Source organism: Lutjanus erythropterus, chromosome 22 (assembly GCF_056507025.1).
Source record: "Lutjanus erythropterus isolate fLutEry1 chromosome 22, fLutEry1.hap2, whole genome shotgun sequence".
Taxonomy (NCBI): Eukaryota; Metazoa; Chordata; class Actinopteri; order Lutjaniformes; family Lutjanidae; genus Lutjanus; species Lutjanus erythropterus.
Genome location: NC_139338.1, coordinates 10,919,248 through 10,936,731, shown reverse-complemented (window position 1 = coordinate 10,936,731; position 17,484 = coordinate 10,919,248). Strand labels below are relative to the sequence as shown.

At 41.4% G+C, this 17,484-nt stretch overlaps 1 protein-coding gene across 4 annotated transcripts in view; it reads right to left on the bottom strand.

The window, feature by feature from the left end:
* The window catches only part of celsr1a (cadherin EGF LAG seven-pass G-type receptor 1a), a 107,269-nt gene that overhangs the window by 85,683 nt on the left and 4,102 nt on the right, over nucleotides 1-17,484 (bottom strand). The gene's annotated exons all lie outside the window — the stretch shown is intronic.

Below are 17,484 nucleotides of genomic sequence, written 5' to 3'. Positions count from 1 at the left end.
ATGTGTGTGGAAAGAAAGTGCTTTGCTCAGCTGTAATCCACACCTATTTATCCAGGGATGCTTTTAGTGTATCTGTATCTGTTTTTGTAGTTGCTATAATACAATTTTCTAATGTAGAACATGGAACATTCAAGTAATTTACACACACTTACAGTTTATTTATCAAGACTAACAGACTAACAAGTGTATCTAAGAGCCACACAAGCAGCTCTGTCAGCCTGAGGTATAGTGCTTTCAGCTAAATGCTAATGTCAAAAACAATGCTAACATGCTGATGTTTAGCAGGTCATATCAATAATGAGTAAGATTAAATATTTATGCACGTTATGGTTAGTCACAGAAGACAGAGTCACAGAGTCAAAGTTATAGCAAAACTAGGGGCTAGCTAGTAATAGCTAGTAGGAAACGCACTGTTACCTTGAATAAGGTACAGATTTCTTTGTGTTTGAGCTTTGTTGGAAACATTTGGGATAATATAAATACATAAATCAACAAAATAGATAACATATGTCTAGCGTTTTTTACAGGTTTTAATGTGGAAATGTTATATATTATAGCTTTAACTGAAATTGAGTTTTACTGAACAGCATGGCGGTCCTTACAATTACAACCCTTAAGATTTTCATTAAATAAAAAAGTCATTTGATGTATTTACATTCTGTAATTATCTCTCTATCTAGTAGTTGTCATTGTTAGTGGCAGGGTCCGCCATCCCCATACTTGATTCACATTAAACTTACACGCATGGATGATTCGCAAGACAATAATCAGTGCAATAATCACCAATACTCACTATGGCAGGAATCTTAGTTAAGGATGTTTGCATGCTAACATTTGCTAATTAGCACTAAACACCAGCTGATGGGAATGTCATTAGCACTATTGATAATGGGTCACATGTCAAAAGTACTAGACAAATTAAAATTTTGATCTAATGATTAGTGTTCCTCCTTTAAAATAGAAAAGGAGTGCAAAGATTGGATTCAATGACAATTTGTGATCGGTGTGGGGAAAGTGAGCCATTTAAGCACTAAAACATGTAGAACAGATGAAGAAAAGGGATTATAGACACTACAATACTTGTAAAAAAGCCACAGAAGGAGACAAAAACATACTGATGGAGGATAATATGTGTAAAAAGACAGAGTGTTTGTGTGCAATAGGAATAGGACAGCTCCACTTACGCAATGCCAGAGGTATGCCAGTGTGTGATGCCTGCCCACGGCTGCTGTCATCGCTTTAGTAATAATAGGTCGTTTCCACTTTATCAGCCCTGCAGCTTTCTGGACCCCACTGACTGACTGACTGCAGGGAGCCAGTATGAATGGGAATACAAGGATGACTGTTTATATGAGTGTATATTTATGCGTGTGTGTGTGGCAAAGTTTGATCATCCCACCTATAAGCCAAGTCCCCCTGAAGCCAAACCACAGCAACTAACCACAGCTCTCCTCTCTCATTTTATGGATACTGTCTTACAAGACTGACAGGCCTCAACCCATATCAGTGTGACCTCAGCACCTAGAGGAGATACACGTCATAAACACACAGATGGTCCTGGTGTGTGTGTTTGTGTTTAAAATTAGTATGGAAGAGCGCACAAACGGAAACATGGCAGAGGAGGAAATGCTAAAGTCTAAGTTTGTTTCAAGATGCCCTCCCTGACCTTGAAACACACCTTAGAGAGTAAATACTAGCAAAAGGCAACATGCAATACAATACAGCAAGAACGTATGAAAAATTACACTTACACTGTTGCGCTTAATTCTGTGTTCAACTCATTTTGCCTCTATTGCACACATACTCAGACTTTATCCTTTGTAATTAACTGATCCTACCATCCTAACTATTAGGAGCAGTAAGCAGCAATTCTGCAGCAGCTGAGGAATATATACATGTATAGGTGTGTTTGTGTGTATATGTGATGAATGTGTTGGAGTGCAGCAGTATGCCAGACATGGAGGGCCAGCTGTCGGCCCAGACCCTCAGCAAGCACCAGACTCTGGAGCTGAACCAACTCATTCCTCACATCACACACATGGTTGAACTCGGAGGGGCTTCTCTTGGGCCCCATGGCGTCAAAGTTTTACCCCCCACGAGTCTACAATCCACATGCGGTATCAGATGTATGGCCGAGGACTCGAAACCACTCCATACACCAAACACTGAGAACCCTCCAAAAGTGGAGGACTCCTGACCCTGCGAAAACCATCAGCACCAAGAGCTCAGATCACAAGGTCACAGACTTTACTGAAGGCTTGTAAAGACAAACAAACAAGCTGAGTATGGTGAAAATGGGGTACAGCTGCCATAAAATGCTGAAAACACATCCTATAAATTCTTCACAATAAAAGTTATTTTGTTATCTAAAAGCTTTTATTATGAAGCAACAAAAAGAGGAAAGCTTGAGTTGTCATCAGCTGTCCAAAAGTGAACATGAAACAGTAAAATAAATCAAATACATGAAAGTACAAATAAGGATGCAGGAGAGAAATTAAACTTCAAACCACAGGGATTCAGCTAGAAGCTACAAAAGTACTGCGATCTAAAAACACAAGACATTTATCTCTCTGCACAGACATGATGCTTCCGGGCACACATCAGGATAAAAAACAGAAAGGGGAACTTCTTCTGTCCCGAGGAAATGTGCTTTAAAGTTGTCTTTAATCAAAAGATCCCTGTAAGGAAAGGTTTCCACTGAAACTCTTAAGTCCATATTGAAATGCCTTGTCCTGCGAGCCCATTATAACCTGTGTGACTGTTGACACGTTGAGACAATCACTTCACACCTACAACACAAAGCTACTGTCTCGGGTCAGGCCTAACTGTAAAAAGGCCATCAGCATTTGAAGACACACAAACAGATCCACACTTTTAACATGTTAAAAGCAGTTTCCTCACCTTTGCTTCTCATGTTAGCACAGTGAAGGGATTGTATTCTAATATAGTGAGAGAGCTGGATTGTGTGCAGGAAGATCAAATGCAAATGAAGGCCTGACTTGTGACTGTCAGCTCTGTGATCTCTTGTTTGTCTGAACTGTCTGAGGCGTGGTCACCTCAGACTGAAATGTGAATTCTCTGCCTTTTTTGGCTTCTTCACCGGTCTGTCTGTTAGAAAATCATGAACATGAATTTCCGCATTCACTGAGACAAAAACCTGTAAATGATTACTCTGATGTCTAAATCACATTTTAGTCCAACCATTACTTGTTTTTTGTAAGGTTAGACTTTAAATGTGTTCTCACTTGAGCACAGAAAGATCTTATTTTTCCCCCATTTTAGGCTGTTTTTATTGGTGGCATCCACATGGACAACATTAATAATAGGCAGTATTCTAAATACAGTGTACAATTAAACGATTTTTTTTAGGTGGCTAAATACATTTTGCTGCTGCTTTTCCAGACAGGCGGGGTGCTGACCGCCATCTATTGTAGGTAATACACTGACTATGGATACCTCATGCAATGCCACTTCAAAAAAAAAAAAAAAGAATTATCCTTTTAAGGCTTCAATGACAAAAAAGAAAGTCAGATGTAGTTAAGTCTAGTAAGTAAGAAAACACTCATCATATCATTAAAGCTTTCAACTCATCACCAGGTGCCAAATAAAATGCAAGCACTGTGGCTCTTTACATGCATATGAAGCCAAAACAATGGACATTCATGTCTGAGTGACAAAAAGCCATCACTTTAAAAGACAAAAGAAGCCACCAGTGTTACTAATTCAATGTCTTAAAAAGGGCTTAAATCACTTTCCATGTTTCCGAAGAAAGACGGACACTATCTGCGACACACAGAAGGTAAGACGGACTGATAGTCCAGATGACCCTGCGGTAAGTGGAGGTTAACTCAGATAAGACCTGTGTTTAGAGCCACTGAGCCCTCTACTTTGTCTGTCTGACCTGCTGGGAGCCAAAGGTGAAGTGACCATGATCAGCGGTCACGACCCCTGAGCCTACACCGCCTCATCAGGTCATTTTCTCAGCCTGATGGAAAGCAGGCATTAAATGTCGGCCTCATGGCTTACATATACGTCAAAGATTACTGTTCCCCACCAGTCACTGATCTCTTTCTCAACATCACTCTCACCTGTCTTGTATTATTTCATGGAGTGGCAGTCACAGTTAATCTACAAGCATTAAAGCAGTGTAAGGAGTCTGTTAGGAAGTAATGGCTACATTATCGACTCAGCTAAATCAACATGGAAATCAATTCTGGCAGTATGTTGGAGGATCGTGAGCAGCAGCCTGTCAGTGTGCTGTCAGGACTGTCGGTGGTCAGACAGACTGAGCCTCACTATCAGTGTCTAACAGCATGCAGGGAGGGTTGGGAGCTGGCAAATGGCCCAGAGACTAATGCGCAAGTACAAGCAGCATCCCACTTTGTTGCGGTGTATCTGTATTGACATTAGGAGTCAAACAGGAGGGTAAGGAAGTCAAGTGGAGGTCGCTGAGATCACAGAAGATGCAGCATGGTTGCATCTTTAGTCCATTTTTAGGCTTCTTCTCCCAGTCAGAAAGTTTCCTCCTTACACGTCTTATCACTGAAGAGAGATTAGGAATGAGTAGGAGCTGGTTGTTGGCATTCATTCGATCCACGGTCATTTTTTCAAATCGACCTAGGTAACACACACAAACACACACAAACACACACAGATCCTCACTATAACCCAGGATGTAATTGGATAAGGCGCCAGTGAAGGTAGACAGCAGCACGTATGTCATTTTCAAACATCACATGGGACGCACTGAGACACAGAGAGGCATTGTGGGACCTGGTTCTGCTCCATAACGAAGGTGTCAGGAGGGCTGCTGAACATCTTCCAGTGATGAAGATAAGGAACTTTTTATTTGCTCATTACAACTACTAAATGTCACACTTGCATGTTCTTGGTATGAAACCCCTTTTAACCTCCTCTTTAGCATCTATGTGCAGTGTAAATACATGTAATAAATGATTTGTAACACATTATAATATTATAGTATAATACCTATAATACAAATGGTGAAAACTGCTCATTACAATTTTATAGAGCCCAACAGACGTCTTCATGAATGCCAAAAAAGGTACAAATCCTTACATCTAAACATATTTTCTTTCAATCAACTAATCAATTAATCAACTATTCATTGAAGCTTTAGCTGCACTTTAATGTGGTCATATGATAAGTTAGAATTGCTAAAAATATTGAATGCTAGATGTCAAACACTAAAAATGTTTTATCAACAATTTATTATAGGTTTATATTCTGGTTATAGATGATAAATGGGCAGGTTCAATGTAACTGTCTCATAAATCTCCATCTAACTCTGTTACCAACTCAATTTGACCAGCATCTAAATAAACACAATTATAACACTATCAGTCAATATATATGCAAGTAATAGCAGATATAAGCCATTAAAATCAATGTCAATATCCCCTTATAAAAATCCTAGAGAATTTTATTTTGAAGCAACAAACCCTTTGCTGGAAACTTTAGAGTGCATGTTTGAGTTGTGTCAAAGCTGTTCCTGCAGGATAAAGTAGCCTCTACTTTGATAGTCCTGTAACTGAAGACATTTTAGGAGGGTGGGGCAGTTTTGTGTGTCGTATAAAAGGTGGAAGGGATCTTTGTGTGAAACTTGGCCTTAACACTCCAGGGGAAGAAGGTCGGCCGTTGCGAAGTCCACGGCTGCTGTGTGATCTGGATTGTGTGTGACGGATAGAGGTCTGACTGTACCCGTGTGTGCATGTGCAAGTGCGAACGCGTGCTAACATACAGGCAGTGGATGCGTTTCTGTGTGTGTATGTGCATGAGTCACCCCATCCAAAATGTAACAGGAGGATGTTTCAGTTCAAAGAAGCATCTTGACACCCCATCAAAAGGCAAAGCAAACCCAATACACCTCGGAGCTCCCTCTGTCCGCATCCATGTATCCGACTCTGCCTGGCTGCTAAAAGAAGAGGCCTGGAGCGTTGGAGAAAACACACAAAGCTTCAATCCGCACGTCTTAAGTCTCTTCCTTTGAAATGCTTACAGAGGCCTAAGCCGCTCCGCCTGTAGGAGCCAAGTGTGACCCAGGGTGTGGTGCACGCTTTGCCTGCTAACACTATGATGCTCACTGTGCTCTTATATGTGTGAATGTTCATGCATATGCAGGTATTTACTCTGTGCACTGATATTTTACCTTAAAGAAAGGGCTGTCAGAGTAGAACATAAGCTGTCACAAGGTTGAAAGGTGACACCTCATGATGACAGACAAAGAGAGGGAAAAAAAATCAGTTTTTCCTCTGTCAGCGTTCAAATCCTGTAATGACAGTAAACATCCTGGCTACTGAAGTGCCCCTGAGCAAGCTATTAAATTCTTCTGTTTGACCTCCCTGACAGTCAAAAAACCATGGTACATAGACAGTATATTGTGCTCTAAAATAAGTTTTGTACAGGTCTGAATCTATAGAGGAACTTGTTAACTTCTGCAGGTTCACACCCTGATTTAACAGTAACATCTATTCTGAAAATACAAAGCTGTGTAAACCTAAAAGACCTACATTTGGTAATTTAGTCCGGACTTCTGGACTTTCCAGTTTGATCCAAAACAAAATCACAAGTATGAAACTTCCACTGGACCAAACAGCCAAACCTTGGTCTGACCAAAAGAGGCGGCCTCAGTCTGTATCAAACTGAACCACGGTGTGGTTTGTTTCCAGTATGGTTGGGCCAGTGAACGATGCCATCTTAACGTGCACACAATGACATTGTTAACATGCTGATATTTCCAGTTGTGTTTACGTGGCTCACCTTCTGAGTTTCATGAGTTTGTATTCTGGAATTTGCTAATTAGTACTAAAGACAAAGTAACCACTAAGGCTAACAAAATGTCTTTAGTTATGCAGGTATTTCATCATAAAGTCAAGTATTAGACAATTCTAAATTTTGACCTGGAGGAGAACATGAATGTCTGCACAAAATTCCATTTCAATCCTCCAATAGTTGTTAGGATAGTTTAGTCTGGACACTGCTCGTGTTGCTAAAAGTCAACTGCGCAATAAAACTACTATCACCGTAAAAATCTGGAGAGAACACAGCAATTTATGTGGTGACAAGAGGCTGGTTTTTACTCAGTCCCCAGGTAGGAATACTACCCAGCGTGTAATTAAAGGCTTTGAAATTAGACTGCTAGCATGGCCGTCTATCATGCTGCAAGCCACTTCAGTAATATATCCGAGCAGGAAACTACAGAAGCATCAACACCAACTGCAATCTATGCAGTTAGTCGAAAAGATAACATTTCGGGAAAGTCAAGTGCTGCCTGACAGGCAGTAAGACACAAAGGGACAACAATTTGAGAGCAAAGCATGCATCAACAAGCTCCCGCACACAAGCTATTAACTGTCAAGATTACACCTGTCACCAGCTCCTTCTCTGGCTGACGGGGAAATGACTAAGACTGACACGACTGTGAACACAATCTGGCATGAAATCTTTCTGCGGAGGCCAAATTCAACAGCCACTGAGGGTCAAGCCCCAATCAAGGAGTTCTTAAGGAGGGGTAATTATGAGATTGTGTCAGATTACAAGAAAGGTGTTAACAGAAATGTTTTCATCTAAACTCTAACAAAATGTTTTCTTTAATACTTATTTTCACAACCATAAAATACAATTTTTTTGTATGATAGGCTATGTTTGTCAATGGTAAACTATCTTCAGGTATAGGGTTTCTGTAGAAGGACAACTTGTTTGCTTAGTTCTGGATTAGGCAACAGGACTTTAACGTTGAACAGGTATTGGTCTGTTTGTGCCAGCGAACTAAATCCATTTAAGCCATTTGACATTTTATCTAAATTCCTGCATTGTCAGTTCTGATGCCAAGTTTTAATAGCTGTGAGGTTCGTATCCCAGTGCTGTACATAAAGGGCTATTACACAGGGAGCAACGCTTGGTTCTTACTAATGGCTGAGATATGAAGTTACAGTGCATGGCAGAGGTAATGGATGTGGACAGAGGTGGCAGAGTGCACAACGAACAGCAAAGTATTTGAACTTTTAAAAAGAAAGTAGGTTGTGATGAGCAGGTGGTTGAGATTTTTTGTCATGGTTGCTGAAACATACTGGGACATACTCTTGTTTGATTTCTTGCTGAATGTTAGATGAGAAGACTGACAGCACACTTATATTTGTACACTAAATATATAGGCACAGTCAGCATGCGGTTAGCTTAGCTTGAGTAAGGTACAGGATGAACTATTTCTTGGCCGGGAGCAGTGACTTCCTGGTCTGCGCTTGTCGTAAGACCATTCCTTAAACTTTTCAGATCATTAGTGCAAAATTTAAGATAGAAATTTTGCTTTTAAAGCAATGGAACCTTACATTTCCACTCTGAAGAACACATAAATATCAGTTTAGGGATAGAACCAATCCAAACCAATATCCGTATTGGAATCCAAACTAAGGTACGTTCACTCATCCAATACTGGACTCACATCACCGATGCACATCCAGCTTGTGCTCATTTGCGCTTCTATAACGTGTAAATACTGTGCTAAGTAGTGCAAGATGAGCAAAATTAGCAGCATTTAAGCTAACTCTACAATGTTCAACCTGGGGGAAACAAATCCCAAAACACAACCATAAAATACAGCTGGTGTGAAGAAACATACTAGTGACCTCGCTAATAGTTAAAACTGTACACAAGCACAAAAATGACACCAACATAAAGCACCCTATTCTGTACAGACACATCACAAACACTAACAAAAAGTAACAACGTAACATTTTGGAACATAAAATAGCAAACTTAAGACACTACTCAGCAATGCATGATGAGAAACTAGTCCTACTACTACTCATGATAATAATAATCATCAACAAAAGAGCATTGGCGTTGGTGTAATATCCGTATGTGCAGATATCCAAATTCAGGTATCAGATTGGAACTCCAATACTCTAATGACTTCTTTCTGCCCTGCCTAAATGGTGCACTGAGGTCAGCTCCTCAGGCACGTTGTTCATAATTGTAGGGACCCTGATGATGGAAAATTTGGTTTCTGTCTAGACTGAACAACAGCCTGGACACCTCAGGGTAAAATCTGTTTTGCAAGAGCTAAAAGGTCAATAAAGGCAAACTGTTTTTAAAATAACAAGGGAAACTGCGGATTATGAAACAAAGGCTACATATGTTTAAAATTCAACTGTAACTGATGTTGTGAGTTGAATGGAGTCACGAGTTTAGTTCCCATGTCCAAGTAGATACCGTATATCAGTAAAAAAAATCTGACCTCATGGTATGCAACCTACACATGACTGCTGTTTGAGTGCTCAAATCTAAATTTGTCAGTGTGGCTGTGACAACAACTAAATGTCACGTCATTCACATGAGATTGTTGCCATAACTGAACTTGGCAGAGCAAGGATTAGTATGGTGGACAAGAAGACGCTACAATGGAGACAAATTCAAAAGCTTAGAAACATAAACAAGACAATCAGGGACAAAAAGACGACTTCTTCTTTTTGTTAATCTGCAAAAGCATCTTTAGACTGCTTGCAGGTTTCTACAGGAAAATACAGCCAGTGGAGGGACACTCCAAGTGTCCCCCATACATGTCCTCTTTCTACTCTTCTTCTGCCACTTCCTCCTTCGCTGTCACACGTCATTCACTCTGGCCAGGAACTTTACATACACCCCCCACCACCACCACCACTTAACATTCCTACAGCTGGTCATCGCACATCATGACGCATGTAATGTCACACTCGTGAGCCGTCAGTGAGCAGCGATGGTCTCCCTGCCTCCTCGGAGAGGGACAAAACAGAGTATTGTGTCGTCTGAAAAAGAAAGAGACTGAGAGGTGTGTCGGGTTACGATCAAATACTCCACCACCACCACCCAAAACCTGTTGGAGTTTGAGTGGTGAAATCACGGTCCTCCAGCATGTAAACGATAGATAACCCTGCCTGGAAAAGGGTGTGTGTGTTTTCTGTGTGGCAAACCGCGTGAAGGTCATGGCCAGTAAACACCACACACACATACATACATATATATATATATATATATTAAAACACAGTTTTACACTCAAATATGTAAAAAAAAGTAGCAAAAAAACATGTTAGATCACACATCACAATGAAAAATAAAGCTACAACCCCTGTCTGAATACCCCCACCCTTACCCCAACCTGGGCCCAAAACATAGGTGTTTGCAAACAAACATCCCCTCTTTAAAATCCTCACTGCAAACACACATGCATCATGGGAGGACACCTCACTTTCCAGCTCTTTCTACCCAGTGTCAGAAACTTGCAGGATGCTTAGAGAGATTTCCTGCTGGAAACAAAACACCGATCTTGAGAAAGCAGCACACAGATTAAGATTGTGGAAGGAAAGATGGCTCAAATAGCAAAAGGTGGACAGATTTAGGAGACGCAGACAATGCCAAGCAAAATGAGATAAAGATAAAATTATCTAAGGGAGTAGTGTAGTAGGAGTGTAGGAGTGTAAAAAGTAACACTTGGAACTTTTTTCCTAGTTAAGTTCTGAGTCAAACAAAGTAGTTTTTCCCCACAAGGTAAAGGGAGCGGTTTGCCTCCTTCTCCTGGGCGGTGACGACATCAGCAGACAGCCGTGGATCTTTAAACATCCCTCATCTCTCTAGCCTGTAATTGAGCGTTCAGACATCAGCGGAGTCGAACAGTGACCAGTCCTAATCCCAATGTAATTTATACTTCAAACTCTAGCCTACAGCCTGGAGGCACACACACACGGACCCAAACATTACTGCCAGCAAGCATGGATGTACAAGATTAAGCATGAATGTGATTCCTTTCTCACTCATTGAACACACAAACAGATACACGGAGACATGAACACTGTTATTACACCTGCACATGTCGTCTTCTCTATCCTGCCTCAGGACAAGTGAGCCTCATGTCATTCAATTAAGTTTTCAGTGCTGATACAGAAGGTGCTACAAACATGTAACTGGGAGTGTATGCTTTGGCCTGTGAGAAGACTCCTAAGTGTGTTTGCATAAAGAGAAAAATGTGATTACGTCAGTTTCACAGACATACTACTGTGCAAATTCCTCTCTCAGGAAAAGGACCAACCTTTTTGTTTCAGTTAATTAATTCAGCAGTAAAAGTTAGCCAATAAATGCTTTTTGAGCAGTTTAAAGTACAAAAATTTAACTTTTTTAGGTCTGACTTGAGGTTTAAACTGAGGTTAAATATAACAATTACTGGAGAACAAAGCTGAAGAGTTTACATCCATGCTAGCAGCTCTACGAGGCTACAAACCAAAGACAAAACACAACACATATCTGAGGCTGATGAGCACCAGTTATTTATTTAGGAGGTATTTTTTGGATTAATTAAAATGCTGGCCAAAGTGGTAACTGACCAACCAGTATTGTCATACCTAGAGCCATGTTGCTATCATTGGCTAAAAAACATACTGGGCACACTGCTAGAGAAACATCTAGGCAATTATTCACACACAAGCACGCACAGAGGCAGACAGGCATGCAGACAGATAGAGAAAACCAGAGGGACAGTAATCTAATAAGTTTCTGTAACCACTTAGGATAGATTTAGCTTCAACAACCATGTGGCAGGAGAGGCAACACTCTCCAGGCACATGGTCAACAAGCAATGGGAGCATTCTTAAAACCATTACAGAGAGACAAAGGAAGACGTGAGGGAAGACAAGGTGAGAGGAAAGAACCGTGAGATTGAAGGTGCAGGGAGGAATGTGGTGAGAGGCACAGTTTAAAGCCAGGAGTGTGATATCTTAGGAATGAATGGGATCTCCTAATATCAGTTACTGAGGGTGCCAAGCCTGGGAATGGTTGTATCTCACACACACAAACAGCAGGAAAACATCTGAGCTGCTGCAGATAGGACTGAAGCACGCAGGCTCCATCCATGCAAACCTCAGCTCCTTCAAATGACCAAGCCTAGTGATTCTCTAGGATATGTAACACTAGCTTAGCATTGAAAATATGAAGCATGTGGAAAATGCTAGTTACTGGCACTGATTATCTGCAGGTAACAAGTAGTTTTTGATGGAGGAAACTTCAGATAGTGTTTTAGCCTGATACATTCACTCAAAGCCACATAGACACTTTTTCTATACAGCGACTCCCTCTTTCTGTCCCATCCATCAGGTTGGGAGGTCAAAAGTCATGTGTAGACGAGTACGGGGTCATTTCTCACTGCTGAGTGTGTATTTAAAACCCCATGTCCTGCTTTGATCTCAGAGGTGAGAGGTCACGTGTCATCACTGTCTGTGCATCACTGCCACACCTGTGCTCAAGCAAGGAGTCACATTTCGCTAGTCAGAACACCAGACGCATGACTTTACCTGGAAAACGATGGGAAAATGGGAATAGAAGCCTGTTAGAACGATGTTTGTCCCTTGACTCACACAGGGAGGAATTTGTCTTTCCCAATATGCGTCCTTCATGATGTGTGTTGCAATATTTCATAGCCAAATAATCACTTTAAAACCCAAAGAACACCAAGGACACCGGATGGAGACAGAACAGAGTTGGCTCAAGAGGATGAATGCAAAACCACGAAATTCATACAAAGGGCAACGCATCCCGCCCAACACTCTATAGTGTGTTGCACAACTTTAATTGTGCCTCATAATTAAGGGACAATTGCATTTCTCTTTCCCTATAAGTGATGAAGTGGTGGTTTTCACAGGAATGTTTTTAAGTGGCCTGTTTGTGAAAGGTCAGCAAGTACATCAGCAGACTGCATTCTATCTGTATGGTTTTCAAAATGAGCACAAAGCTAAAGCTCTTGAGTCACAGTAGAAATCTAATTATGTATATTGAAAGAGGGAGGAGTGAAAGAAAGCAGGGAAAGTGACTGTTCAAGGGGGTTGGTGGACGGGAACAGAAATGTTAAAAAGCTGAGCTATGCAACTCCTCCAACGGGATTAAGAGCCAAACCAAAGGCATGGAAGCTCAGCAAAAGCCCCATGGGGGAACTGAGAAGGAGGACAGAGAGGAGGAGGTGGTGGTGGGGGGGGGCTGTATGTGTGCATGTAGCAGCATGCCGTCCCGCTCACCAAAGGTAACGTAAAAAGATCAGAGCCAGGGTGGAAAAAGACGATTTAGCATCAATCATTCTTAATCATTTAAATAGCAATCTGCTATGCTGCTTCACTGAATGATATAACACAACTCCACCTATGGCCAGTTTGAGCAAGCTTTAACTTTTTGTGCAGTAAACCCCACCCCAGGTTGATGTTCCCTGGAAGAAGAAAATCCAGTGCACATTAGGTGATGTCTTTTGCATAATAGGATACAAATGGAAGACATGGATGAATAAGCAAGCAGTGGTGACGTGTATCACTACTGATCAATGCCCTTTCTGCCCTGTAAGACACATGAATGAAAGAGGCAGCCAGAACAAAGCAGTTTATCACTGACTTCATCCCTACAGACATGTTTTGCCGTGTTTCCACTGCACGGTATGCCTCAACTCCACTTGCTTTTGGTGCCAGGTAGTTTTCCCTTCTTTGCTTTCTACTGCAGATAGTACCCCCTCAATGTAGGTGAGATTGTCTCTGCAACATCGTATAAAACAGCCTGATATCTCCAACACTACAAACCCCCCTCAGTTTTCAAGCAGTTGCGAAACAACACATAGGTGTGTGGACTGCGGCGCTGAACATTTCTGACTGTCCACGTACTCGTAGAATTTTATTTTCTGGCACTTTTCATGAACAGCAAATCAGTTTGGTTTTTGTTTTATTTTTCCAAATAATGATGCTTGCCCATTGCTTTATATGGTACCATCATATAGTCATGTGCAAAAATAATGTATAAAAACATAATTTTTCTAAATGGTGGCTGGAATAAAACGCTGCAAGTACTCAATCCATCAAAAATGTTCAGTGCTGCAACCCCACCCCAAAAGTTCCTGTAGATTTGGAAAGCACTATCTCCCTGGAGCAGGGACTTTTTGCTGGATAAAATTTACATTTACTGCTAAACTTCACTCCTAACCTTGCATTCACTGCCCCTCCCCACTGTTTGCTCTCTCCCTCTCAACCACAACACAACATACACACTGCCATATTCGAGTCAAGTCAATGAAATATTTGCTGCCACTACTGATAGGAGCCTGGCTATTTAAAAATGCCAGGTTTGTGGAAGATGTCCAGTGCCATGTGAGTGCCGGTGATGATCCCTCTGACCAATTAGTGGTTAACAATGGAAAACCAAAGAAGAGCAAGTAGAGTCAAGCTGCAGTAGAAATTAGGCTTTTTTTGTCCTTCCCTGTGTATCCACACTGGCTAATGAACCAATCTTCTCAGTGTCGTATGTAACATTATGTTCCCATTGTGGCCAAAAATCATCACTGTGACAATGAATGCTTGTGCAGCAGCCATGATCTGAATCAGCTCAAATTGGTTCCTTGGGATCAATTTAGAGTTCTGTCAAGACAAATTTTCCCTCAGGTCAAAAGTCCAATCAGGTAGGATTAAAATCAACCCTTCGTTTTCATCACCACTTTCGAAAATAACTAATTACCTAGATTGCTGACAGCCATGGCACTTTTACAACACACGCTGGTAAATCTTGGCTTTAGATGGCGGGCCTGACTGTCAGTTCTGGCAATCAACCAGCTGGTTTGAGAGCCATGTAGCAACTACAAATTTGTGTTTGAAGTGTTTCCTGTGTACCACTGCAGGCTAGCTTTGATTTGTAAAAAATCACAGACCTGACAGGGACACTGAGGCTCAATAGAGAAAACAAGGATAAAGGAGTTCTACACTGAAATACTGCTTGAGACTGTCAGAAATTGACAGATAGTCATCTTTTAGAAAACAGTGAAAACCCCAAAGGTTTTAAGTGAAATTTGACAAGCTAGGATAAGAGCTCTTACAATGAGAACACCTAGCCTTTAGCCATCAAACCTTGGGGCTACCAGCTCACACACACAAGTACGGGGGGAGAGCGAAAGAAGACAGACAGAGCAGTGTTGTGGCTAGCAGAGTGTGTTACGAGAGTGTATCTCAGGAGATTTATCAGAGTATTCTTGTTTCAGCACAGGGCTAGAAAAGATTCTCAGGCCTTCTGTAAAAAGGACCTGTGCACTTCTTAAACGGGTTCAAAGAACAGCCTTGATTAGGAGGATGTGAGGAAGAAAATGAGTCACTCTTTTTGACAGATGGCAACCTCTTCATCTCAGTTTCACCAAAATCAATGCTCACTGTGATATATCAACAGTCTTTTGTTCCAATGATCAGGCATAATAATCAGGGTTAAGCAGGCAGGACAGAGCTAATGCACTCAGATCAATCCCATCACTCATGGAAGTGAATGCTGATGTGAGCAAACATGGCAAGCTGATAAGGATAATGTCTCAGAAAAAAACAAACAAACTTGTATGTACAGATCAGACTAGAATCCAGATAGCTAGAATTGTCCTGAAACTGACACACAGAAATCCTAACCAAACCTGACGTGCATAAGTTAAATTTCAAAAGACAAAGACCCCACCCGAAGGGATCTTGAGCAACATCAGAACATATGTAATTAATAGATCTGAGGATAACTGCCATCAGCCAGAACAGACACTAACAGAGAGGTAGCAGCATGATGCAGGAATCAGACATACTGAGGCACAGACTGAAGATGCATGGTAGTAAAACCAGACCCTACCCTAGACTCAGTCTAATTTGGACCCTGTCCTACTCAGATCCCAGGCTGGGCATTAGATCTTCAGAACCAAATTGACCCAAGAAGAAAAGGTCAAAACAATGGCCACACAATAAAACTAAATACTCAAAACGAGAATTTGGGAGATCTATTGGGAGGGAGACTGATTTCAGGAGAGACACAATAAGAGTCTTGTCTCTTAGTGCTTGTTAAGGGGCTATAAGCTCAACAATCCCCTCTGGCCTTCCTCTCCCAAGAGCCCAGGGTTGAAAGGTCAAGACATCAGTAGTAATGGTTACCTAACACTTGACATCAGCATGAGCCACCACAAAAGGGGGGGTTGGACTATGTGCATCATCAATTGTGAATAAACACGTTTACTTATCTGTGTGTGTTTTCTGTGCTCATGGCTACAATTAATAAAGTAAGGTCCAGCCCCCTTTGGGACAGTCATGCGGTCACCGTTGTCAGGGATACCGCAAGAGCTGTCAGCTGTTATTGACAAACATGAATGCCATGGCAATGAATAAGGGGCTGTAAGGCCTGTAACTATTGTGGTCAGTGGCTGCCTCCTCAGATGCTCTGCGGGTTGTCAATAACTGCAATAAAGCACTTAGAAAAGACAGTCTGTCTTGTCAAAAACAAAGATGAGGCTCAAGTCAAGACTGTTAAGAGACAAAGGGAGACACATCTGGGGACAGCCTACCAGTGCCTGATGAAGCACTGTGTGTAACATTAACTTGTGACACTGCAAATTTAAGTCCAGCTAAACAACTACTATATCACCCTATCGCTGTCCAGAAGAGGTGGAAATGTCATTTTAATGAAATGATCAAAGAAAGGCATTCAAGCTGGAAAAATAAGAAACTTTCTTGCTTGCAAAAAGTTTTGTAGTCATCATAAAATTCCAGACCCTACAGTTCAAATAACCGCAAATATGATTAGATTGATGAACTGGGAAATGTGGGCTTGCGCTGTTCAATCGCAGCTCATTAATATTCCCTCAGTATGTGTGATATGCTGGCATTCCTTGGCTTGGGGAGATGATAGGGTGACACAGAAACAGGGCAAGCAGACGAGATCTGGCTGGGTTGGGCTTTTTGCCCATTTCGGGGCTTAATGTGCTTTGGAAGATCAACCGACAGAGAGAAAGAGAAAAGAATAAGAAAGAAAGAAAAAAGAAAGAAAGAAAGAAGGGTTGAGCAACCAGCTGTCAATGGGTGACAGGGTAGTTACTCTGTCAGGGTTTTAGATTTATCCTGCCTGTCCAAATGCCTGATTAATGTCACAGCGCTTTCTTCCAAAGTGTGTGCGTGTGCTTGCCTCTACTGTAGCTGTTACTCTGCCAGTTTAGGTGTGAATATCCAAGTGTTTGCATTTGTCTAATCTTTAACTTGAAAGAACAAAGTCTGCCTCTGTAGTTGAAAAAAAAAGCCACTTAACACAAATTCTTTCTGCATGACCTTGTAACATGAACGCCCAAGCCTTGAGATCTAAACCTGTGTTACAGAAAACCCTAAGAAAGAAAACTCTGCATCTAAAATGCCTCTTTTATTCAAGATTCTGGTAGTTCCAAGTGTGAACATGTAAAAACTAACTTGTAAAAACCATGCAAAGCAAGGAAAGCTACTTGGGTGAAGTCCTGGGAGACATCTTGCCACAAGATGTTCATAAAGCTGAGTGCAGCACACCTACAGAAGGCCAGAACCCTTCAGCCTTCAGCACTTCAAAGAGTGCACTCTAGCTCTAAGGGAAATCATCTGTGCACATTACATGCATGTGTGTGTTCCCACTTGTGACAGAAACCCACATATATGCTACAACAAAGCA